Source organism: Podarcis cretensis (genome assembly GCF_951804945.1).
Source record: "Podarcis cretensis genome assembly, chromosome: 1".
Taxonomy (NCBI): Eukaryota; Metazoa; Chordata; class Lepidosauria; order Squamata; family Lacertidae; genus Podarcis; species Podarcis cretensis.
Window position 1 is genome coordinate 30,126,696 of NC_137170.1, and position 26,829 is coordinate 30,153,524.

Here is a 26,829-nt window from a genome sequence, read left to right on the forward strand (position 1 = left end):
CTAGCTCTGTCTGAGGATCCATCTTTGTGTAAGCAAATCTCCTGCAGAGCAGTATATATAACAATACATTGCCTGGGTCACATTGGGCTCATTATGGCAGAATATTGTGGGTGGTAGAGAAGCAGATGAAGTGAATGGGTGGGTCTGTGTTGTATATTGTTTGCATTGTGTGCTGAAAACAAATACCATTTATATTTTAAAGAGCCAAGGCAAATGCCACCAAACTATTTACAGGGGATTTGAAATACACTAGGCTGCTGCTGCTGCTTACAGTATGAAATTGTTATTGGAACAGTGAAAGGTAATCAGCTTCTGGCATGAGAGGCTGAACAGCAGCATTCAAAGGATAAGGCACAATTATGTGTCAGTTAATGCCAGTGTAGAGCATGGATGAGGGGGGATCTGGGTTCAAATCCCCACTAAACTGAATCTGCTAATTTGAATTCCTTCTGGTTGTATGGAAGTGCAAGACCCAGGAGATATGAAAACATAGCAGGCAGGGTGGACCATATCACCATATATAACGGTAGGGGGTGAAAAAGGCTAAAAGGGATGACTCCATCTTGAAGTCTTTGAAGGATTGTTCCTTAACCTGGAAGCCTCCAGATGTCTCGGACTATTGTGTATGTATGGGCTACTCTTTATTTCAAACAAACTCAGAACAGGTCCCATTCAAATAAAAACATACAATAAAAAAAATCAGTCGAAACAATATAGCCCTCTCATATTTATTTATTTGTGGATTTTACAATACTCATTATTCCTGACCACTGGCTATGTTGGCTGGGGCTAATGGGAGTTGTATCCCAAGACATCTGGGAGGCACTAGGTTGGGGGAGGCTGCGCTGAAGGCTTTGATATGGTGCTCTTGAGTGGGTAGGGCAAAGAGAACTAGGTAAGCACATCAAAAGACTTTCCCTTTTCTCACATGTAGACAGGTCAGATGATGAAAATTGAGGAGACACAAAACTAAACAACAGAAAGACCTTTCTGACGTTAAGAGCTGTTCAAAGCAGCAATGACCCCCTCGGAAAGTAGTGAACTCTTCCTTTATGGGAGGTTTTTAAGCAGAATTTGAATGGCCGTTTGTCATGGATGCTTTAGTTGAGATTCCTGCCTCACAGAGGGTTGGACTAGATGAATTTTGTCCGTTCCAAATCTACAATTATATTATTCCAAAACACTTGTATGATCCCCAGAGACGACACTGTACATGTTTGTACACCACTACAGCCCAAACCACTTAAGTGGTAAGAGGAAAGTACTCTAAGTAGATAATCTTTTGGTGCTAACTCTCAGTCAGGAAGTTCTCCCTACTGTGAAATGCCCACTGGATGGAAATTAGTTCATTCCACTTCTGAAATTAAAGAGTAATTTGGGAGCAAAGGCCAAACTGCAAGTTACCTTGAATCATGTGCTACTTTCCTTTCTGGGCTGGACGCATGTGTGCATGTGTTTCAACAATAGCAGAGGGAGGGCAGATGTTGAAAAGACTGCTTAATTCTCTCCCCTCCGGCAATTTTTCAGTTCAAAATTGCCTCCTCGAGTTATTTTTCTCTGCATGTGGGGAAAATATAGATACCTCAGCTTTTGATTGATAACCCTGTTTTTCAGCTAAAACAAATGAATCACTAGGGAGAAGATGCCTAGATCTTGCATCTGGCTTTGCCCTTTGGAAATATCACTCATGCATGCTGCTAGAACCCCTCCACTTCTGATGTAGGACTGAAGATACAATGTGAGCTGCTTCCAGATACGTCTTTTGCAAAAGATATTCTTTCACGGGGTAGCAGGGTGTTTTCCCCCAAAACATTCAGGAAGCCCTTTCCTGTTGAGAACTGCTAGGGCTTTCACTTCCAGAGATTCCTTCTTAACACTGGCTAAACCAATGATTTTCCTCCTTGAACTTTTAATCCTTGCCACTGATTTACAGTGGTACTATCATCCATTTTTGATATCACATTTGTAGTTTGGACTCCTTCTTCTATCATACAAGCTTCTTCTTTGGTAATTTACTTTTTAAAGGCTCGATTTCTTTCTGCTCCCTGTTGTGACTTTATGACAAACCCTGACTGTTGTTTTCCTGGCTATTTTCTGTTCCTTCTTTTAGACTGCTTTGTCCTTTTATCACACCTTTTATCACACCCTTGTTCAAACTTCGTTTCTATCCAATGATACTCTTCTCTCTTTTCCTGTGAATTATGGAAATTCCCGCTCTGCGGTTAATAAAATGGCTATAGTTCATGACTTGTTCTTGTGTTACAATTTTTTACTGCTAGCTCTCAAACCAACCAATCTGGATTTTTGTATCAGATTCTGTAACACCTGAATCTCTTATCACTTGGTTTCCCATCATTCTTTCACTCTCCTCTGTAATAAGGGTTTGGAAAGGAAATGTTGGGTTTTCTCTTCTCTTCTTTTTGACACTTTCAAATTCTCTCTTTTCTTCTTCATCTGTTTTATTTTTTTATCTGAAGTCCACACCCTTTGCTTGATTTTATTATTTACTTACTTATTAGATTTGTATCATGCCCTTCCTCTCAAAGGTGCCCAAGGCAGAAAAACAACAAAGCCTTAAAATGATACAATTAAAAATAAAATAAAAATCTATTTGAAACATGAAAAAACCAATTAAAAATATCTAAAAGCATTAAGAACATCCAAGAATAGTCACATGCCCTCATGGACAATAATTTCAAGGTTGCTGAGAAAAGTATATTTCAGCCATTAAATGCTGTCTGAATGTTCATAATGAGGAAGAATAATGCACCTCATCAAGGAGGGCATTCCATGAATGAGGGACTGTCATCAGGAAGGCTGAGGGGTTACCATCAACTAGGCAGCATAAAACTGGCACTGGCCTACAGTACCTTCAAGTGATGAATGCAAAGAGAGACAAAGTAGTCAGACAATCTTTCAATCATTCCTCATTGTGCTTTGTTTCTAAGTCCTAAACTGCTCTAGGGCTAGATGATGGTGGTGATGATGATGTTTTATATCCCACCCATCTGGCTGGGTTTTCCCAGCCACTCTGGGTGGCTTACAGCACATTAAAAAATGTAAAACATCAGACATTAAAAATTTCCTGGTACAACCCTGTCTAGAATTATACCTCATGTCTGACTGTATGATCTGACCAATTGAAAACACTAGAGAACTGTAGCTATAAATACTGTAAGTTATAAGTAACTTTTCCCATAGGATCTGAGCTTTGCCCTATGAATGTCCATGTTACTTTTTGACACGGTACAACAATCACATTTGCTGACATGTTCATATCCTGTTCTGGTATTTTACAGTGGGGCTCCCTCTAGAAAATGACAGTTAACTATGATGCCATAAATTATTAGCTATCACTAGCTGAGAGCACACTTAGATTAAATAGTCACCTCTAATGTGACAAAATGACATACTGGTTTTGGTCAACACTGATGTGGTAAAATCACCTCATTGCAATTTTGCCACACCAAAAGATGACTAAGGTCTTATTATTCAGACAAATGGACCTGTGAAGTGACACCACCAATAAGTACTTTCTAGAAACCAAATGTCAAGGGCCTATTTTCTTGTTCTGGAAAGGATTCAGTACCTGAACAGAAGCCATTTATTGGGGAGGCCTTCCAACTCATGAACTGAACTCTGAGAAACATCCAACTGGGGAAAACCCACCAATACAGCTGTAACAAGCTCCTGTCCCAAAAAGCAAAATCAACATTTCCCTTTCAAGAGTATGGAAAAACGTAAATTAACAAAATAAGTTTCCAGCTCAGAGATCAGTCAGAAGGGAAGGAATGAGAAAGTCCTGAAATGTATTTCTTTTTAGTTATTTTTGGAAAAGGAAACCAAAAAGGGTGGAGAAAAGGGGTGCCATGGAAAGCTGAGGAAAATCATTACTCTCTATAAATTGCTTCAACATTGTATAGCCAGTGACCTTCACAGTACGACCAGTTTAATGGCATTCCCTTCAACAGTAGCTGATTTCACTATTGAACAGGGACACACAGCACAAGATTATACAACTAAATCACTCTTGTAAATATTTAATATCATTGCTTTTCTCTCCCCCCCCCCTTTAACAAATCACTATCAAAGGCAAAGCACACAGTTGAAAACACATTTATTTATTCTATCCTGGAAAAAGCTCAGTGCTCATGCATTTTATCTATCTAGTTCTCCAAATGACTTTGACACTTGAAAGCCCTTGTGATCAAAACAGTCTGAAGGCAGGCAATTTTGCAGCCATTTAAGAACTGATTTCATGCACTGATCAACATCTACCAAACTTGCCTGATGGAACAGCACAACTTTAAGCTGGTGGATGGATGGCAAAAATACCTGAAGGAGAAAATTAGTAAGAAAAGTCACACTGGTTTAAATAAAAATCTTAGGCAAGGGGAGGAAAGAGAACAAGCTGCCATTATTCACTTCCCTGGGAAACAGAAAAAAATAATGTGAAAGAGGAGGAGAGGATTATTTGGGAGGAGAATCAAAAGTACTTGGGTGGGAGAGGGAAAGCCCCCCCCCCAAAAAAAACCCCTGTAATACATCAATTCACTGCTACTAAAATGCACAGCCAACTATCTAGGCATTCTCTTGTAGAATCTGAGAGAAGGAAGAAACCTGGTTTGCCACTTCAACCTCCAATGACTCAGCAGAAGGCCCTTCCATAAAGCAGAAGCAGGCAGCATGACCTCCATCCGGCTGAGTCGCCACAGTGTACTGGAAAGGAGAGTGGCAGGATGCGGTGTGGTGAGGTCAGCACAGTGCAAACACGCTAGCAGAGCCAATTTGGCAATCCTGCCAGTGCGTCTGTACCATGCCAACCCCACTGCTGTCACAATCCTCCTCTCACTCTATACCAGTCTTTGGCAGCAACCCAGCCAGATGGAGGTCTGGAGCAGAGCTACCCTCAAGTATCCCTAACGGGCACTTCCTTAGTCTTCTCTTTTTTGAAAACTGGTGGTAGTGGTGGAACTTTGTTCTTGGCCCTATAGCCCAATAAGTCTTCACTAATTTCATAGCTTGTTCCATAGTGTCTTAAATATAGTCGTTGGTGTTCCTGTGCAGCACAAACTACCCTCTGGTGTCCCTGCCTCCTCAAGAGTCTCTCCATTGTGGGGTACCAGTGCCTATCGGGCCTAAAGAGGCAGCATTGCCTTCCTAAGACTCCAATGGCTTTGGGTCAGAAACCTTAGTAGAATCCAAGTTGCTAAAGTCAATGGCTTCTAAAAGAGCCTGGACACATTTAATAGGATTTGGCTAGATGGTCAAAGGAAACTGCAGTACTATCTAAGGCTACAGTACTACATAATGTTCATTTGCCTGAAGACACAGACTTTCAATGTGTGGATTCAGGTTCCAGACGTTCAACATCCATGCACACAACACACTACCCCATGATACCCAATCTTCCTTGTCTTGTGTAGGGAATATCCCAAAGGCCTTATAATTGCATTCACTTCAATGGAAGTAGAGCTCTCTGTGCAATCAGTATCCCAATAAAGTAGAAGCCCCCTGCAGAACATCCATGTGCAACATAAATAAGGTCTGGGATTGAGGGGCAGGCACAACACATGCAACACAGGCCCTCTTCACTGTTTGACTGTTCACGTGTTGGTTTGGCTGGTTGATGAAGCAAAGTTGAAGCCTGCCTTGAAAGATGACATCCAGCCTAGGCTCTACTTGGAACTACCCACTTTTTGCCCTTTTGATCATGCCTTCTGCTTTACTCTAACTACCCTTTTCCTTCTATTCTCTTCTGTTGCCTCCTAGTGATTGCTTGACCTGACTTTACTTCCTGGATCCCAAACTGTTACTAGCAGTATGTGACCTGATATGTGACTCAGAATCTGGCCCTAGCACCACCCCCACACTTCTCAGGCCTGCACTATTGCTGGAAGAGAAGAAAAGCACACTGAAACAAAAGAGGTGCTTTTCATCAACAAAAGTGAAAACAAAATTCATCAAACTCTATTGATTCTAATTCTCAAACTTCCTGCAAACTTCCTGCAAAACTGAAAGACCAAACTTGGCACTGGTGAACTTAAGAACTCATCTTGGCATCAGGCTCACCAAACTTCAATGTATATATTTTAATACCTGGATTCAGTCTTGGAATACCCACCCACATTTTGGTTGGTCTTTTTCCCACACTGAAAAAATATTATTCCTGGGCAGAGGGAGGAATGAGATTCAAACTGTGGGTTGCTTTTTTTAAAAAAACACTGACTGGTTCCTGACGATTTGGGAAGGTTGATTGTAAATTGTAGTTTCTTATAGTAATTTGTCCCTATGGGGAAAACAATCCTTATTTAGTTAACAGCACTATGCTTGCTTTAAAAAGTTGTGCAAGTTTTACATTCTGTTCAACACTCATCACACCCTGACGTGGTACCAATTAAGTGTTTCTTTTAAATGACAATGTTTAAAAACATTCTTGCTACAACTATGGGTAGCGGGGCTATCAGTAGGTTTGGGGGAACGCAAAGGTTTGCAGTAGTTTAAAAGATATTTTGGGGGAGAACCTATGCAAGGAAACTCCAAGAATAGCCTAATGAGAACTGACTGTGATTGGCAGAACGCTGACTGATTGTTGGGGGCAGGGATGGAATGGAGTATCCTGCAAAAGAGTATGCTTGCTGGGCAGGTGGGCTGGCATCCTGGAAAGGAACACTCAACACAAACATTTGCTTGCAGGTCCCACTTGTTTAACATATTCATGTTATGGAAACCACTTTTGTGAGGTCTGCCTGAAAAGTGGTATATAATTCCTGTGAATAAATAAATAGAAAATCTTTTTTTTTTTTTTTAAAGGTCTTGATTCACAGCAGACAGATCAGCCTTCTTGGTGCTGTCCATGGTCCTGTAACTACACTCAGAAAGTTTCATGCAGTCTAAGGTTCTGTAATCTCTGTTTCATAATCTTACAACGCGTTGTCAAGGTTTCTAATTCTCAGACTCACAGGGCAAGCCAAGAGCTATGCAAGGTTCTTTTATCTACATTCACAGGTCTGGAAAATAACTGTTCACAGTTTGATTCCGAACATCATAGAATGAATCAAAAACTTCACAGGTCTGGCTCCTCAAGACACATTAAAAAGGCAAAATCTTTTGAGTGACATTTACTCTAAGCAAGCCTTGGCGCTTACACTCTGATGCCGTTTTAAGTAACAAAGTGTAACTGAACACATTTACTTAGACCTATGCACACATGCATGCTTGCATGCATTCACATCAGATACACACCAAGCCAGCTCAGTACATAATGTTTTGGGGAAAATGTGTTGGTTACAATGCTAGGAAATAAAACATAGTCACATAATAACAATATAAAAACCAACCTGTGAATAAATGTGATTTAAAAGTAGAATGACTATCATGTGTTTGTTGCTTGGGCCAAAACTATTCTTATTAGGCTCTGCTGTTAATTTCAAAGTGGAAATACCCTCCTAAATACCCATACATCCCTCCTCCAGAAAGTCCCAATTGTTAGCAGGAATAGTTTGCAAACTGGGACCCGGGGGGCGGGGATAGTGAGTAAGAGTAAATTGGTTACAAGTAAGTTTCACAAACTGGGGCATCAGATTATTTACGGAGGAAGGTAGAACCACAATTGGGGAATATATAAGGGGTGGGAACAACTTGGGTGAATAGGCATGGCAGAAGAGATCACAGGTGAATGAGTAAAAAAATCATTTCCAACAGCAAAGTGATGACAAGAGGAAAAGAGTATGAAGCTTCTCCCTTCTTCCATGTTGATCTTCTATATCAAATTGCCATTAAGTTTTTGTTTTTTAATCTGAAAAAAGAATGATGAAAATGGCCCAGTTTGGCCCAGTTTGGGTGGTCACGCAAGGCTTTGTAAACCATCATATCTTGACTTGTTTTCACAGTTAATGAACCTTAAACCAAAGTTGTCCAGTTGAGTTGTAGTGGGGGATGCGCCCGTTTACACAGACATTCCCCTTGATCTCTTGGCCCAAGTCTCCTGTTTCAATTGCAGTGCTATTGGAATTGTTTGAAATGCAGTGCTATCAAAGGGATTGTTTTACTGCTTGTTTTAATAATAGATCTTACTATTTTAATAGGATCGTTTTATGGTGGGGTTTTTTATAAATTGTTCCGTATTGTAACAGTGTTGTGTAATTAGATTTTATGTTTTGTAAATCATATATAAATGTATATAAATTAATGAATAATATTAATGCAGACCAGGATCTTTACACCAAAGTTGGTGTGTGATGGGAAAGGCAGGGGAGCCTTGGTGTTCATTCACAAATTCATAAACCATGGTTTATAAAGTCTGGAATGATCATCTGATGCAGACCAACGTGTAGTTCCACCATGGGCACCAAGCTTTAGTGCGGATGATATGTAGCTCTCTTGGCAGTAGCCAAAGGAGATTTAATGTCCTATTTGCCAGTACATGGTTCCATTTTTACACAATCATTATTCAGCTAGACTTCATTGAGAGATTCTTCAGCCCCAAAGTAGCACACTGCAGTACATAACCAAACCCAAAGTAAATCACTATTCCTAGGTTAAGAAATGCATACCCCCTCATATTAAACAAAACAGTTGCATCATTTGTAGAGGCCTGCCACGAAGCAAGACTTAGTAGGTTCTTCTAAAATATCTGCACAATTCCAGAAGTAGCACAAAGGGTGAATGAGGACCATATTTCACACTCTCTCAAAACAGAGGAACTCAGGGTCACCCAATCAAATGAAGTGGCAGAAGATTTAAGGAGGCACTAATTCATGCAATGCATCATTAACCCACGGAATGCATTGCTGTGAGATTTTGATGATGATTGCTAATGTGAATGGATTTTGTACAGAGAAATACAGCTTCCATGGGAGATTCAGGCCAGTGGCTTGGAATTGTGTGTTGGAAGTGCACAAACTGATATTCCACACTGGAAACTTGGAATATCTTTGAGGAATAGTTAATAGTTAAGGAGGATTCTAGTTTTGGCCCTTTGTGAAGGCTAGGTTTTCAAATGATTCATTAAGCAAAGAGCATGAACTGATAACAGCATAGTATACTATATGTGTGTGTGGCATTAAACGAGAGGTAAGCAGACTGTGGAAATTTATGGAAACACTTTTCACACTCTTAACTCAGGGATGGGGAACCTGTAATAGCTCCTATCATGCCATTGGCCATGCTGGCTTAGGCAGATGGGACTTGGAGTCCAACATCTGGAGGGCCATAGATTCCCCTATCCCTGTTCTACCTTTGTCATTCATAATTTAGGAATTCTCCACTGCCCTTGCCACCAATAACACTCAAAAGTACATCGAGGCTCTGGGCCAACAGCTGGTTCAGTCTTCACCTAGGTAATGCAAATGCACCTGAGGAAGCAGAAGGCATCTCAAATTTTGTGCTGTTTTTCACCACCAGTAATTCCTCTCAGCCCTAGGACCTGCACAGTGTTTCACAGAGCCATTTTATACAGCCCACGATGCCTCCTGCAGCTGGTCCATTCTTCTGCTTCCTCTTCCTTTGCTTTCTTTTTCTTTTTCTTTTTTGCTTTTTTTAAGTGTTTTATATTTCTATGTAGTTTCTGAAACTACATAGAAATATAAAACACTTAAAAAAAAAAAAGCAAAAGAAGAGGAAGTGGAAATATTTTCTTTTATTAAAACAAAATTATGTTTATTTTTTTTCCCTGGCTGTATGGCTTGGAGGAAAATCGTTCCGCCTACCCCTTCTGCTGTGTGTGTGTGTGTGTGTGTGTGTGTGTGTGTGTAATACAGTAAAGTCAGAAAGGAATTACTTTCACTTGCTTTCCAGATCAGTAGCTGTATTGGTCTATAGCTGTGTTTCCACAATACTACTCAACCCCACACCACTTGAAAACGGCTGTGGGTCTTGGCAAACCACTTAATGATTATTCTGCCTGTTGTTTAGCAATTAAAGAGTGCTGTGGTAGAGGCTCACTGACCACACTTTGGAAACCCCTGGTCTATACTTTCTTTATCCTTTTCTAATCTCCCTATGCTTACTTGAGAGCATCCTTATCAAACCCAGTGGAACTTATTTCTGAGCAGGGTTGCAGAGACTTTATTTATAAAAAAAATTATATACTGCCCAGTCACATAAAATATCAAGGCAATTCACAATAATAGACACAGTACAATACTATATAGGGACGCGGGTGGCGCTGTGGGTAAAACCTCAGTGCCTAGGACTTGCTGATCATAAGGTTGGCGGTTCGAATCCCCACGGCGGGGTGAGCTCCCGTCGTTCGGTCCCAGCTCCTGCCCACCTAGCAGTTCGAAAGCACCCCTAAGTGCAAGTAGATAAATAGGTACCGCTTTATAGCGGGAAGGAAAACGGCGTTTCCATGTGCGGGACTGGTGCTGGCTCACCAGAGCAGCTTCATCACGCTGGCCACGTGACCCGGAAGTGTCTTCGGACACTTAAGCAAGATGAGCGCGCAACCCTAGAGTCGGACACGACTGGCCCGTACGGGCAGGGGTACCTTTACCTTTTACCTTTACAATACTATATAAAACACTGTGAAACCACACAAAATAACCAAAAGAATAACTGGCTCTTCTTAGAAAAGGAAATTAAGCAACTGAATAGGGCAGAGAAAAGAAACACCATGGTGCATCTAAAAAGGTAAAGGTAAAGGTAAAGGACCCCTGATGGTTAAGTCCAGATGCAGATGACTCTGGGATTGCAGTGCTCATCTCGCTTTACAGGCCAAGGGAGCCGGCGTTTGTCCACAGACAGTTTTTCTGGGTCATGTGGCCAGCATGACTAAGCCGCTTCTGGCACAATGGAACACTGAAACCAGAGCAGCGGACGGAAACGCCGTTTACCATCCCACCGTAGTGGTACCTATTTATCTACTTGAACTTTGACGTGCTTTCGAACTGCTAGGTTGGCAGGAGCAGGGACCGAGCAACGGGAGCTCACCCCGTCATGGGGATTCAAACTGCTGACCTTCTGATCAGCAAGCCCGAGGCTCAGTGATTTAGACCACAGCGCCACCCACGTCCCTATGGTGCATCTACAGAAGCAGAAGCACAACTGGACGCCTTCAACTGGATGCCTTCTTCAACCAAATATGTCTCTTCTGTATTGGTCTCTACAGTCACAGCAGGGGCTGCAACCGTCCAACAGTTGGACTTCAGCCACAAGGGAGCACTCCTCCATTGTCCCAAGACAGAAGGATGCCAGAAAGGGCTGTCAGTATAATGGAGGAGGTTGATGATTATGAATTCTTATGTGAGGTATCCATGAATTCTTATGTGAGGTAAACTGAAGCCTGGCAGTCTTTATTCTGGTTCAGTTACTCCAGAAGACTTTGTGCCTTTGGCTTCTCCCATCATCAATTCTGGTTCCACCCAGAGGTGTGGCACAGACCCTCCCCCTGCAAGATTCACCCTGAGGGAAGGCGGTGATTGACAGAAAAAGGTCACCCTTCCCTGTCAAATACCTATCACAAAGCAAAGTGCAGGGTTGTGTAGGACTCTTTGGTTCAGGCTATTTGGAGCTGTGCAATCTGAACGAGTTGTGATGATGTTGCAGCAGCTGGGCAGAATCTTAGAGAAATTATGTGCTCTGTGTAATGCTTGAAACTCAAGGGACAGGTTTATCTCCCCATGCATACTGCAAGTATTCATGCCAGCAGTAGGCAGAGGGGGAAACGTACTTCATGCCTCAGATCCAGCTTATGCACTATGTATTTTATAAACTATCCATTGCTTTAACATTATTGGGGGTTTTTTCCATGAAAGGCTACAATAAGCCCTAAAGTATCTTTCATTGGGCCTCATATTTTTCCCAGGGCTGTCTGATGTGTGATGGGGGGGGGGTCTATTTCAGTTGCTGATGACATTATTATAATCACTTTGCTGCATTACCATAAAGCCCAGGAAATTAGCTATTACCCACCATCAGTCCTACCAAACATTATCATGGAGAATCATGCATTCACAGAACAGCATAAACTGTCAAAATTAGAGTCCATTTAAAACAGCAGCTGTTCCTTCATTTCTAAACAAGCTCTCAATGCAAAACCTCACTCTGCACTGGCCTCTTTTTGATTGCAGCTTTCAACAATTAAAGATGAACGACCAATCTTTTTTAAAATGACATACTTTAAATGTAAATTTTCCCTCCCCGAGTTTCACGCCCTTAATAACAACAAAACGAGCAAGACGAGTAAGAAAACATTTAAGTCAAACTAACTTTCCATTATGACTGACTTGTCCACTCATCACTTAAGAAAGATAATTAAACAGACCATTGGGCATCACCTTCTGACTGCAGCCATTTTGGGGGGTGGGGTAGTGGTGGGGGACTGCTTTCACAACAAACTGAGCCTCTCGTGCTTTGACTCTCAACATATACAACAGCTGATCTTTGCACATCATGACTTTAGCCCTATTCAGGTGTTACTTTCATGTAGGGCATTTCCGTGTTGACTGTGGAGTGGAGTGACACGTTTAGCCCCTCCTCTGGCAAATCAATCCCTTCCTTCAACAGCTGCATGTTATGCACAGCTGCCTGCAGAAATATTTTAACATCCAAGCACCTGCTCACAGGTAAGAGCACTGAGTGACCGGGACAAATGTGCAACCAGGTGTCCTGACTGTGTGGCGCCACCTGCAGGCAAGCGTGTGCTTATGCAATGGATTGTCTCTGTAGACACCCATGAGCAAGACCGTTACTATTGGTTGTTGTTTAGTCGTTTAGTCATGTCCAACTCTTTGTGACCCCATGGACCAGAGCACGCCAGGCACTCCTGTCTTCCACTGCCTCCCAGTTTGGTAAAACTCATGTTAGTAGCTTCGAGAACACTGTCCAACCATCTCGTCCTCTGTCGTCCCCTTCCCCTTGTGCCCTCCATCTTTCCCAACATCAGGGTCTTTTCGAGGGAGTCTTCTCTTCTCATGAGGTGGCCAAAGTATTGGAGCCTCAGCTTCACGACCTGTCCTTCCAGTGAGCACTCAGGGCTGATTTCCTTCAGAATGGATAGGTTTGATCTTCTTGCAGTCCATGGGACTCTCAAGAGTCTCCTCCAGCACCATATGGTGTTACTATTGGAGGTGGAGCTAAATAGGAAGCCCTGCTCTCTGCAGTCAATATGGAAATGCCCTACCCACAAGTAATACATTCCTATGTTCCTACACTGACTGGCGGCAGCAGCCAGTCTGCATGCAAAACAGCCCTGCAGTATTCCCTTTGTAATTTTGGATAGAAAGCCCCACAGGAACAATTCTACATCGTAACATACCATCTTTATCAGGCACATTCTTGGTTTTCCCTATTTGCCAATGGCCCTGGAAAATAGCCTGGAAAATGTCCCTGGGAACAGGGATGCACTTTGGTCTTTCAAATTTCTGTGGTGCCCTGAGGAAGGCTAAAATTTGGCACCCTGCCACCTTTTACCTTCTGTTCCACTCAATTCACGATGTCACAGTTGCAGCACCTTGTGATGCCCGCTAGACTCACCACCCAGTGCAGCAAAACCAGTCACACTGCCCTAAATCCACCACTGCTGGGAATGACAGTATGTCGTGGCACATCATTTTCATAGGAGATGAACAGTCCCACAAAAATGGGTTTTTTAAAAAAAGTTCAATATTGTGTGTGTGTGTTTATCTTTGAAATGGAAGCCTTACCAAGCCATCAAGAAAACAGTGAAGGAAACTCTCCTGTGTGAGTGTCTGAGGGCCCTGCTCCTTCCTGCCACTCACCATCTGGCCTGGGACAGGGCCTGAAACCTCACAGGAACTGCTGCGCTCTGCTGCCCAGGAGGACTCTCCTGTGTGAGTGTCTGAGGGCCCTGCTCTTGCCGCTTACCATCTACCTGGCCCAGGGCGGGACCTGAAGCCTCACAGGGACTGCTGCGCTCTGCTGCCCAGGAGGACTCTCCTGTGTGAGTATCTGAGGGCCCTGCTCTTGCCGCTTACCACCTACCTGGCCCAGGGAGGGGCCTGAAGCCTCAAAGGGACTGCTGCGCTCTGCTGCCCAGGAGGACTCTCCTGTGTGAGTGTCTGAGGGCCCTGCTCTTGCCGCTTACCATCTACCTGGCCCAGGGCGGGACCTGAAGCCTCACAGGGACTGCTGCGCTCTGCTGCCCAGGAGGACTCTCCTGTGTGAGTATCTGAGGGCCCTGCTCTTGCCGTTTACCACCTACCTGGCCCAGGGAGGGGCCTGAAGCCTCACAGGGACTGCTGTGCTCTGCTGCCCAGGAGGACTCCCCTGTGTGTGTGTCTGAGGGCCCTGCTCCTTCCTGCCACTTACCACCTGGCCCAGGGCGGGGCCTGAAGCCTCACAGGGACTGCTGTGCTCTGCTGCCCAGGAGGACTCTCCTGTGTGCGTGTCTGAGGGCCCTGCTCCTTCCTGCCACTCACCATCTGGCCCAGGGCGGGGCCTGAAGCCTCACAGGGACTGCTGTGCTCTGCTACCCAGGAGGACTCTCCTGTGTGCGTGTCTGAGGGCCCTGCTCCTTCCTGCCACTTACCACCTGGCCCAGGGCGGGGCCTGAAGCCTCACAGGGACTGCTGTGCTCTGCTGCCCAGGAGGACTCCCCTGTGTGTGTGTCTGAGGGCCCTGCTCCTTCCTGCCACTTACCACCTGGCCCAGGGCGGGGCCTGAAGCCTCATAGGGACTGCTGTGCTCTGCTGCCCAGGAGGACTCTCCTGTGTGAGTGTCTGGGGGCCCTGCTCCTTCCTGCCACTCACCATCTGGCCTGGGACAGGGCCTGACGGGCCTCACTAGGACAGTTGTTGTTATTACTGGAGGGGTGCAGATTGCTTTTTAAATGTTTTTAAAAATTTCTTTTGAATTTTTTGTATGTGGGGGGGTGGGGGTGGGATGGATGTTTATTGGGCCTGGGAATTTGTTTGATTTTATGTTTTTGTAATTTTTATTGTTTTTTGTTTGTATTGTTTTATTTGTTTTTTTTTAAGGTGTTATTTTGTTCTTAAGGGGAGGGGTCAGGGCTGCTGGGGAGTAGGTCCCAGCCAACAAAATGGCTGGGGCATGTTCCACAGGGGGGATGCACTGGGACAACCGATCTCAGTGATCACGGGTAGGAGGAGGAGTTACGCTAAGACCAGACTATGTAATTACAGAGGAGGCAGGTTTAGTCGTTGTCTGAGGACTATCCCTGCCTCCAGGTCTGGTCCTGACCGGATGGATACTAGAATCAGCAAGGGATACCCACATGACCTGAAGGTGCTGCTGTGCAATGCCAGGTCAATGATTCATAAGACCACTGCCATCTGTATCTGAAGACCACTGTATCTGAAGAAGTGTGCATGCACACGAAAGCTCATACCAAGAACTAACTTAGTTGGTCTTTAAGGTGCTACTGGAAGGAATTTTTTTATTTTGTTTTGACTATGGCAGACCAACACGGCTACCTATCTGTAACTGGATCCATGACTTGATCATGGATGGAGGACTTGACCTGGCATGTGTAACAGAGACCTGGTTGGATGAAGCAGATGGGCCTGTCCTTGCCACCACTTGTCCACCAGGTTTCTCTTACACACAGCAACCCAGGTCATGTGGGCGGGGAGGGGGGGTTGCAGTGATTTTTAGGAAGTCATTAGTTTGCACCAGGCGTCCTATTGGGAAGACCCAGTTTTCCGAGTGCATGTTCTGGAAGTTGGGCAATAGGGGCAGTACAGGATTCCTTTTGGTGTACCGACCTCCCCGCTGCACCAAGGATTCCCTGCCCGAGCTGCTTCAGGTTGTGGCGGATGTTCTCCTGGAGACACCTAGCTTGGTTGTCCTAGGGGATTTTAATATCCATGCCGACACGACCTTACAAGGGGCCGCTCAGGACTTCGTGGAAAGCATGGCCTCCATGGGGCTGTCCCTGAATAAGTCTGGCCCAACCCATAGCCGCGGACATGCCTTGGACCTGGTGTTTACCTCTATGGATGTTGGTGATCTGACACTAAGTAAAAGCAAAATGAAAGAAGTGCCATGGTCAGATCACTTCCTGGTGCAACTGGACTTCTCTGCGACCCATCCCCTCTGCAGGGAGGTGGGACCGATTCGGATGGTCCGCCCCCGCCACTTAATGGATCCAAATGGTTTCCAGAGAGTGGTAGGGGATGCTTTATTCCATGTTGATGGCCTTTCAGCCGACTCCCTGGTGGCCCGCTGGAATGTGGAGTTAACCAGGGCTATTGACTGTTTGGCTCCGAAGCGCCCTCTCCGATTGCAAGGAGCCTGGACAGCCCCGTGGTTTTCCATGGATCTGAGGGCAATGAAACAATTGTTGAGACAGCTAGAGCACCGGTGGCAGATAACTCATTCAGAATCTGACCGGACACAGGTTAGAGCTCAACGTCGAGCCTACCAAGTGGTGATAGGGACAGCGAAGAAGACTTTCTTTGCCGCCTCTATTGCATCTGCAGAAAACAGCAGCAGGAGACTTTTTCATGTGGTTCACAATTTAGCGGAACCACCTGCGACATCAGGGCCCAGTACGGGCCACATGATCTCCTGCAATGATTTTGCAAAGTTTTTTGCAGATAAAATCTCTCAGATTCGGGAAGAAGTAGACTCCACCGTGGGAGCAGGGCCAGGGCGGGAGAGTGCTAGAGTCCTGCCTAGTCAAGTTGTGTGAGATCAATTCCAATCTGTTACCTCCGAGGATGTGGACAGGCTGCTTGGATGAGTGAAGCCAACCACCTGTCTCCTAGATCCTTGCCCATCCTGGCTTATAAAAGCTAGCCGGGAAGGACTGGGCGATGGGCTTCGTGGGGTGGTGAATGCTTCCCTCCGTGAGGGAGCCTTCCCAGACCCGCTGAAAGAAGCGGTTATTAAACCGCTTCTTAAAAAACCATCTTTAGATGCGGCCACGATGGCCAATTATCACCCAGTCTCAAATCTTCCATTCTTGGGCAAGGTGGTTGAGCGAGTAGTTGCTAAACAGCTCCAGGCACGCCTGGAAGAAGCGGACCATTTGGATCCCTTCCAGTCGGGATTCAGGCCTCATCATGGGACTGAAACTGCCTTGGTCGCACTGGTTGATGATCTCCGGCGGGCTAGGGACAAAGGTGAGAGCTGTTTCCTAGTTCTGCTGGATCTCTCAGCGGCGTTTGATACCATCGACCATAACATCCTTCTGGACCGTCTTGAGGGGCTGGGAGCTGGGGGCACTGTCATACAGTGGTTCCGCTCCTTCATCCTGGGCCGTGTTCAGAAAGTGGGGGGGGGATGAGTGTTCAGACCCCTGGGCTCTCACTTGTGGGGTGCCTCAGGGTTCTGTCCTCTCCCCCATGCTTTTCAACATTTACATGCAGCCACTGGGAGAGATCATCAGGAAGTTTGGGCTGGGTGTTCATCAGTATGCGGATGATACCCAGCTCTACCTCTCTTTTAAATCAGAACCAGTGAAGGCGGTGAAGGTCCTGTGTGAGTGTCTGGAAGTGGTTGGAGGATGGATGGCGGCTAACAGATTGAGGTTGAATCCTGACAAGACAGAAGTACTGTTTTGGGGGGACAGGAGGCGGGCAGGTGTGGAGGATTCCCTGGTCCTGAATGGGGTAACTGTGCCCCTGAAGGACCAGGTGCGCAGCCTGGGAGTCATTTTGGACTCACAACTGTCCATGGAGGCACAGGTCAAATCTGTATCCAGGGCAGCTCTTTACCAGCTCCATCTGGTACATAGGCTGAGACCCTATCTGCCTGCAGACTGTCTCGCCAGAGTGGTACATGCTCTGGTTATCTCCCACTTGGACTACTGCAATGCGCTCTACGTGGGACTACCTTTGAAGGTGACCCGGAAACTACAACTAATCCAGAATGCAGCAGCTAGACTGGTGACTGGGAGCGGCTGCCGAGACCATATCACACCGGTCTTGAAAGACCTATATTGGCTCCCAGTACGTTTCCGAGCACAATTCAAAGTGTTGGTGCTGACCTTTAAAGCCCTAAACGGCCTTGGTCCAGTATATCTGAAGGAGCGTCTCCTTCCCCATCGTTCTGCCCGGACACTGAGGTCCAGCTCCGAGGGCCTTCTGGTGCTTCCCTCACTGCGAGAGGCCAAGTTACAGGGAACCAGGCAGAGGGCCTTCTCGGTAGTGGCGCCCGCCCTGTGGAACGCCCTCCCATCAGATGTCAAAGCGATAAACATCTACCTGACATTCAGAAGACATCTGAAGGCAGCCCTGTTCAGGGAAGTTTTTAATATGTGACATTTTAGTGTATCTTTCATCTTTGTTGGAAGCCGCCCAGAGTGGCTGGGGAAACCCAGCCAGATGGGCGGGGTACAAATAATAAATTATTATTATTATTATTATTATTATTATTATTATTATTATTATTCCAGTCAGCAGCTTTGTCTTCTACAAATGTGTTTGTAAATTCTGAAAAGTATCTACATCAGCATAATCCAGTTTGCAGTTACATCCATACAAATAATCCCTCACTTCTGCACATACTCTGGCATCCCTGGTTCATTTCTATGCAACCCATTGGTTATTATCCATTACGAAGATGCTCCAAACCATTTGGCATCTTGGCAAGGAGCACCCAGAGACATGCAGAGGGGTGGTGTACAAAGAGTATATATCTGGCCATCCTTAGTTCTATCCATGCTCTGTTACATGCATCGTTAGACTACTATAAATATGTTGTGCATGCACCTGCCTTTGGAAATGGTTCAGAAACTGATATTAGTTCAAAACAGAATTGCAAGGTTGTTAATTGGGCACTGGGCATGTGAAATTATTCTATTCGTTCTCGTATGGTGATGTTTGCTGCTTTGGGCTTCCTTTTGGAAGGAAAAGCAGCGGATAAAGCAGCACTAAATAAGGGGAAATTGAAATACACCCATTCTACCCCATTTCAGCATGAAGCTGCCATTTTTAATGCAAATCTGCAAAGATAGTCATTTAAATATTTTTGTGTTAAATGCTTTCACCTTGTTCAAATATGCATCTTTTAATGCATTTTGATACCTATTTTGAAATGCTGGGACATTTGGGAACTGCAAAAGCCAATGGATTAACTACATTTCAACCCACACGTTAGTCCAGAAGATGCAAAACAAGCTGGTTTTAATCAAAATTCACCAATTCCTCAAGCATGCCAAATGAACAGTGAAACACAGGCATACAAAGATGAATTAAAAGTGGGTGTTTATAAAAACTACACATATTAACTAAGCTCCTGTCCACTGAAAAGCCCCCAGTCTAAGAGAAGCACAGACCCATGCAACCACTTAAAACCTTTTACAGAAAGAAATAGCTGTGTGGCAGGAAAAGGAGCAGTGTCTCTTTAAGAGTCAACAGTAAATTAAATTGCCCAAAAGAGTGCAATAATTAGCAGTTAGTAGCTTATTAAAAGGATGGCAAAGGCCAAGCTGCCATCTGGGATCTCCATTTTCTTCTGATTGTTATTATGTCAAGATCGGCAAGTTGCATTAGCTTTCATGTCACTGGGCTTGCCCTTACTTTACATGTAAATTTTAATGAAAGATACAGCACTTTAAAAATCAGACATCCATCAGAAGTGCTATTAGCCCAGCTTTTACAAAACATATGGCCTGGTTCTCTACTTCCACATCTCTACACACCACTGAATGTTTCAAATGAGAGAGAGAGAGCGCGCGCTTTTCAGTCATGTCAATTAAATATTCACTTTGAGCAGAGTGAAACCTGAGCCCCATCAAAAACAATACACTACAATAATACATCAGAGAACAATATTTCTGCTTCTGTTTACACACAATGCAGCCATAATGTCTGCAACTCCCAGAGGAATCATTCTTCTTAATGAAAATTAAAACCAAGCCAGAGTCAGATGCTTATTCACATATAAAAAGGAGCAGTTTTAACAGACATTAACGCTGTGCTCACTCAAATTACTTGTCGGTATAATCCCTAACACGTTGTTATGCACTCTTCACTCACACATTTTATAGAGAATACCTCAACACATGAAGAAAAATATATTTTACCCTGAGATTAAGAGTGCCCCTCTTTCCGACTACATTATTAAATATTATGTATCTTTGCCTGCTTAAAAAAAAAAGCCCCACCGAACTATGTCTTAGCTATTTTACCTCAACTTACTTTTCATAAAATTCATAAAATTACTTTACTTACTTTTCATAAAAATTACTTACTTTTCATAGAAATTACTAATTACTTACTTTTCATAAAAATTACTTACTTTTCATAAAATTCAACAGTTCAATATAGTATTGGACTGGGATTACACACACACACACACACACACACAATCTATCTATCTATCTATCTATCTATCATCTATCTATCTATCTATCTATCTATCTATCTATCTATCATCATCTCCCTATCCAGAAAATTCAATAACAGCAATTCTAATTCTGGTTAACAAACTGAAAAGATGGTGCTCTAGTCTAACACCAATGGCCACTGCACAAGGTGCTCTACTTGATTTGTGAGAGGATGAATTTCCTTCTGCCAGTCACCCCACATGCAGTATCCCTCCATACAGAATATTTGGGAGCTGAGGAAACAGGACAGTCCCTTTCCATGAGCTTCTTGGTTGTCAGGATCCAATGCAGAGGTAAATAATTATGAGAGGAAGAAGACAATTACACCTGTTCTATCAGTCTTGGTTATAATTCATTAGATGGCGATTTGTCCTGTGATTTGAAACATAGGCAGCTTGTTATTTCTTTTTTTGAGTACATATCGCCTAACATTTTGAAAATGTTAAGTGGTGCAAGTTTACTTTTCCCTCCAGGAGAAACTGTCAACCTAAGCAAAAGTCCCATTTGTCATCATATATGGGAAATGATCCCACACGCTTTCCTATATAAGCTACTACCATATGCACTATGAGCTGAGCCACCCTGCTGGTTCCTTGCTTGTCACACAGAAGGTGAACAAAGAGGAATACTGTGGCCAGGCAAACAAGAGCCTAAGCATTAGGTTTTTCCATTTCATGACACACCTTCATATTTAGGCAATGTCTCCTAAACTTATGCTGAGAGTCGAAGAAATTCTCCCTGGTGCTCTAACAAACTGAAAGAATGCTTTACAATTTCTTTATTACTAGACATAATACAAGCTAAATGGAGACCAGTAACATTGAAAGAAACTCCTCACCTGTGCAATAATTTTATACGGTATGTGAATGTCACTGTTTCTGACAACTTCTGCATCTCTTTAATAGGCTCAGGACCACAATACCTCAAGGACCGTTTCTCCCCATATAAACTGACCCTGACCGTGATCATCATCTGAGGCCCTTCTTCATGTGCCTTCTCCACAAGAGGTCTCTCCAGGGAGGTTCGTCTGGCGTCTTCATGATACACCTTTAGGCACCAGGGGAAAACATTCCTCTTCAACCAGGTCTTTGGCTGATAAATATTCTATGGCCTTTAAAATATGTTTGTGGGAGAGGTGTTATTGTTTTGTTTTTGTTTTAACTATTTATTTTCTGCTTTTATCCTACATTGTTATGTTATGAACTGCCCTGAAATTTTCAGATAAAGTTGTTGTTTAGTTGTTTAGTCGTGTCCGACTCGTGACCCCATGGACCAGAGCACGCCAGGCACTCCTGTATTCCACTGCCTCCCGCAGTTTGGTCAAATTCATGTTAGTAGCTTTGAGAACACTGTCCAACCATCTGGTCCTCTGTCGTCCCATTCTCCTTGTGCCCTCTTCAGATGAAGGGCAGTATATAAATTTCATAAATAAAAATAAAATAAATAATTGCTTCTGCCAGGCTAAGGCTCTCACAAAATGCTGCCACCTTTGCAGGTAGATTCTAACTATTTCCAGTTCTCTTAGATTACCTAGGAAGCTTTCATCTACATAACTGAGTCAGAGTGCTAAAGGGCCATAATATGTACATATTGATTGCATCTAACCAACACACAAATCAACAGGAGAGAGAAAGAGAGAGCGCACAGGCAAGCCCATATTCAGAAAAGCTCCCATTGTATACAGATATTCCAACCATTAGAAAATAACCCAAATGCCTGATAGTATTTCAGGTGTTAGGTAACATCTATGTAACAATTTCAAATAAGCCTCTTTCACAACCTGATTTTTTTCATTTAGAGTTCACGGATTAGCTGATTCTCAGAAGTAAAACCTGGGGATTTTGTGTGTGTGTAAAAAAAGACACAACTAAAAGAAAGCAATTCATCTGAAATACCATCTGCTTCACACACAAAATTGTGGGGTTTTTTTTTAACATGTTTTCTTTAAATAAAGAAAGAAAGAAAAGGATGGGAAATGCCAGAGTGTTTCAAAACAATTTTTCAGAGAACAAAAAGTGCACTGCGTCCATTTTATAGGACAAACTAACGTTTTAAGAATAATGGCCAAGGCTGGCAATGTAGTTGTAATGGTGCCTTCTCCCCTTATAATTAGATTCTATTAGAGTGCAATTTTTTTAAATAATTAGTCACTGATGGCTTGCTTAAATATTTGCATAAACCCTTGGCTACTAAGCTGATCTTATTCACAAGGCTTTTAAATCCTAGTGGTGTTGCTGGCAAAGAGAAATGGAAAAATATGTTGCACATAACTCATTTAAATGCCACTAATTATTTAAGCATGCAAAAAGAAGTCAGAAATTTTCCCCTTGTCACCTGCCATTCAGCACTTTTCACCTTTTTTCTCTACCTAGAATAAATCCCAGTGATGTAAACGGAACGTCCTTCCAAGAAATAGTGCTTAAGATCATTGCAGCCACAAAGTATTATCATTGTTTTATACACACACACACACACACACACAATGCATAATGCTACAGGCTTCAGTTCTCTCTGCCGCATATTACATTATATATCTTACTCTGCTTTCAAACTCATCTACAATGTAAAAAAGGCAAACAGCCTCAATGTGTATATTATACACTTCTGCACATCACTGAAAACTAGGCACAAAACAGAGGGGGGATCTACCTAATTTCTAATCATTCCAGTTGTTTGTGTAAATTGTGTGCTGTTTCATGCTATAGTACAGAATCCAGATTAGCCACCAAGTGTACTTTTAACAGAAAATGACAGCAAGGGATATATGGAAATTTCGTCTGGTCTGCATTTTTAAGCAAACTGACCTAGTTTGCACTTCCCAGACTAAAAGCATAATCCTTACCATGTCTACTCAGAAGTAAGCCCTATTGGGATTAATGGATCTTATTTCTAGGTAAGTGGGGTTAGGACTGCAGACTTCTACACATAATTATTCTTCAGTTTTCATACTTCTCTAAAATTGTGTGATACAGTTCTCAGTTCCAAAATTACCAAAATTACGAAATTTTGTTAATAACAAGCACTTCAGGGCAATGCCGTACTTTTCCATGTATAAGACTAGGGTTTTTACTCTAAAATAAGGTTCGAAATCGGGGGGGGGGTCTTATACACGGATAGTGCATATGCATATTTTCTTAAATTGGAGTCCCCCAAAGTAGGGGGCATATTATACATGAAAAAATATGGTATATGTTTAGAAATGCATACATGGGGTAGTATTCATCCAATGTGTCCCAATAGCACAAAGATTTCCATTTCCACAATGGAACCCCCACAATCTGCACCAGAGAGTTATGGGAAACCCTAGAACAGATTTAGGCAATGCATAGGGTGGGGAGAGGAGAACACTCCACTCCCCAACCAGACATCGTTGCACTGACAGAATGTTCACTTAGTGCTACTCTGGATACAACCAAATGAAATAAAATATTATTTAAATAAAAATGGTCGTACTTCAAAACAAATGCAGCTACAGAGTGGAATGAACACATGCAAAACTGACCAAAACGGTCCAGAAACAGACTGAGTCATCAGTCATCCCCACCTGCGACCAGTCCTGGCTTTCTAACAAGGGTACCTGCATGATGCACATACTTGTAAAGTGTGTATCTGCTGTATTACTACCTTAAAAATTTAAGTATATGCCTTTTTAAAATGTCTCTCTTGCATCCACCTAAATAATATGTAGCAGCGTTCAATCCACATAGGGGAAAAAACCAATTCCAGATCATCTGTTCAGGTACAGAAAAGCCCGAGAAAATATGCAATTTTGCGAAGTAAAGAGGTGGGTGAAAAATGCTAATAATACATGAATAACCCTATACGTAGCACATGTTGTGTACCAAGCATTGCACAATCTAGAGTATGTCAGCCTATGCATCACGTTATGCAGTTCTCTGCAAGGGGTTGAAATGGCATGCCACAGCAAAGTCTAGCTGTGCTTAAGCTCTCACCAAAATCAATAAGATATTTAAGTATCATTGATTTCAATTTGGCTTTTAATGCACCTGTTAAGTTGTCTTTAGATTTCACTCACAGACTCTTAGAACTCCACATGAATAAAAAGAAGTGAAATCCTAAGAACAGTTCACATTTACATAGCCCTTTAGAGCGTTCAGAAGTAGTCCATGTGTATTACAGCAGTATTCCTAACATCCAGCCTTGGAGAAGCCAGTTGCTGAGAGTTGGGACCATGCTTTTGGTCACATGCTTTCTTTGCTGAAATTTCCCTGTTAAATCCATGGCATCTCCAGTTAGAAGGAACTAGTAGCATGTGCTGGGGAAGACCCTGTCTGAGGCAGAAATGGCCAGTCAGAGTAGATAATACCAGTCTGGGTGGATAAAAAGTGTGGCTTAATATAAGCCAGCTTCCTATTGGCTTATTATTATCCTCAGATTGTAAGTGAACCAAGACTGCATGTTTACCAAGTAAGTTTATAGCTAAGAATTAAACTTCACAGCTCACATTCTTTGGCTACGTGAAGCTGATAACTTTCCCCAAGAATCCTGGGAATTGAAATTTTGTCAAGGGTGCTGGAAAATGTAATTTCATAAGGGATACATTACAGTTCCCATGATTCCTTGGGGAAGCAGCATGCTGTAAATGGGCTTTCAATGTAGGTGTGCACACAGAATTTGCCATTGCAACACAGCAGCTCCTGGCTTCTCACATTAAAAGGAAGAATCCGAAGGCTGACCTACCAAAGTGAAATCAATGACATTAACTGGAGAGGTAGGGGGGCGAGATTGACCTGTTTTCTTTTATGGCTTCCCACATTCTATTGCACATGTGTGTGCAAGTGGAGTCATGGATTTGCTGCAGTGTGCAAAGAGAAAAGAAACCAATGTGTGGTCAAACCAAGAAAGATCATAAAAACCAACACCCAAAAAAGCATGGTAGGAGTGAGGAAATTTATAGTGGAATGCAACAGGAAGGTCAATTATAATTTCCTTATCTAAAGGCTGTCTACAGAACAAATGATACGGTAGAATGTGACTAGACATTAACTCAAGCTCAATAGCAAATTAGAAGGAGGTTATTTATTATCTATTTGGCCATCATTTATTTAGTGAGGCTAGAAAATACACTCTAAGTAATGGTTCTTTAATTCTCATCCTCCTCTTTATTCCTCAAGAAAGAACAGCCACTGCAGAACAAGCTCAAGTCCACCCAGCAGTTCCTGGATTTGGTGTCTCGTTCAATTCCAGATGTCATGCATGACTGCAAGGCATTGCAACAGTCAAATGACAAAATCCACATATGGAATAAATGTTTTAGAACAAATCCACTTTTCGTTTAACACTACACATCACAGCTGCTTTGCTCCCCCTCCCTGGACTTTTTTAGCTCAGTGCAAGACAGCAGCTGAGCCAAAAGTTGGCTAAGTGTGTCATCCAAACCAAGGTTCATGGCTAAGCTCTCTCTTCCTCAACCACAATCTGTAGCTTAGGTTTGTTCTTGGCTACAGGCCATGGTTAAGGGAATAGAGACCATAACCACAATTCTGGGCTCAGATGACATGCAACGTCGAACATAGGCTTAGCTGCAGCTCAAGCTGAGCTAAAAAGTCCAGGGAGGAGCAAAGTGGGTGCAAGCTTCACTCCAGGATACAGAACATTCTCAGTAAAGCATTATTTGGCATACTATGACACGCAAACCAAGCCAGTGATTGCAGGGGAATCAGGCATGTGCCTTTTCCTGCCATGAGGAAGACAACATGTTACATAGGCATTCCACATGGAGGCCATTTTTCATGCACACCTATTTCCATTATCAACCCCTTTTTATTTTATTTTTATTTTATTTTAGAGGAGGAGGAAGAATCGCACACACTGGGTGCATGAATGAACTTGGCCTCCATATGAAACTATTACATCATATATTTAATTAAGCAGTGTGGTGTATGTTGACCAGTTAAGCAACTGAACTGAGTCCAAAGTTCATTTGATTCCAAGAGCTCTGTATACCATAATGGCAAAACACATTGTATTTCCAAGCAAAATTTTTAATTGGGCAACAATGGAAAAAACACTCACACACAATAATTTGATTTAACTTGAATGAGTTTTCTCAGGTTCTCCTTCTTCCTCAAACACCCCCAACAAAAGACCCACAGTGGACACAAAGTGATTCTGCCTTTTTTAACAGCCACAAACTTCTCCTGCCTGCTGATGTGTCTTAATGCGACATGCATAAAAGAGAAAACGCCTCTCTTTTGAAGAGTGGATTTTTACCCTGTTAAGACTCCACAAGTATGGTGCTCTTCCAATCATTTCGAATAACAATGGCCACTTCAGATACATTGGAGTATGTTTTCTTCATTTTAAGTTTCATTATCATTTCTATATCTCTTTTTTCTGAGCAGAAGACTGTTCCTCCATAAAGTGAATATGCGTTGTGCCATGATCCACCCACATCCAGCTGATTCCATGTTTGGACATAATTGCACCAATACAACGCCCACAAACTCAAGATGGCAGGCCCCAGCTATTTTATTAATAGATCTACTAAGTATGAAGGCTGCCTACCTGGTGCTGGTTTCATTTACCGGTGCTGTGATACAAGGATAAAG

General features: G+C 43.1%; 1 protein-coding gene across 8 annotated transcripts in view; it reads right to left on the reverse strand.

Moving 5' to 3' along the window:
- NRXN3 (neurexin 3) overlaps window positions 1–26,829 on the reverse strand; it is a 1,235,498-nt gene that overhangs the window by 1,092,804 nt on the left and 115,865 nt on the right. The window lies entirely within an intron of this gene.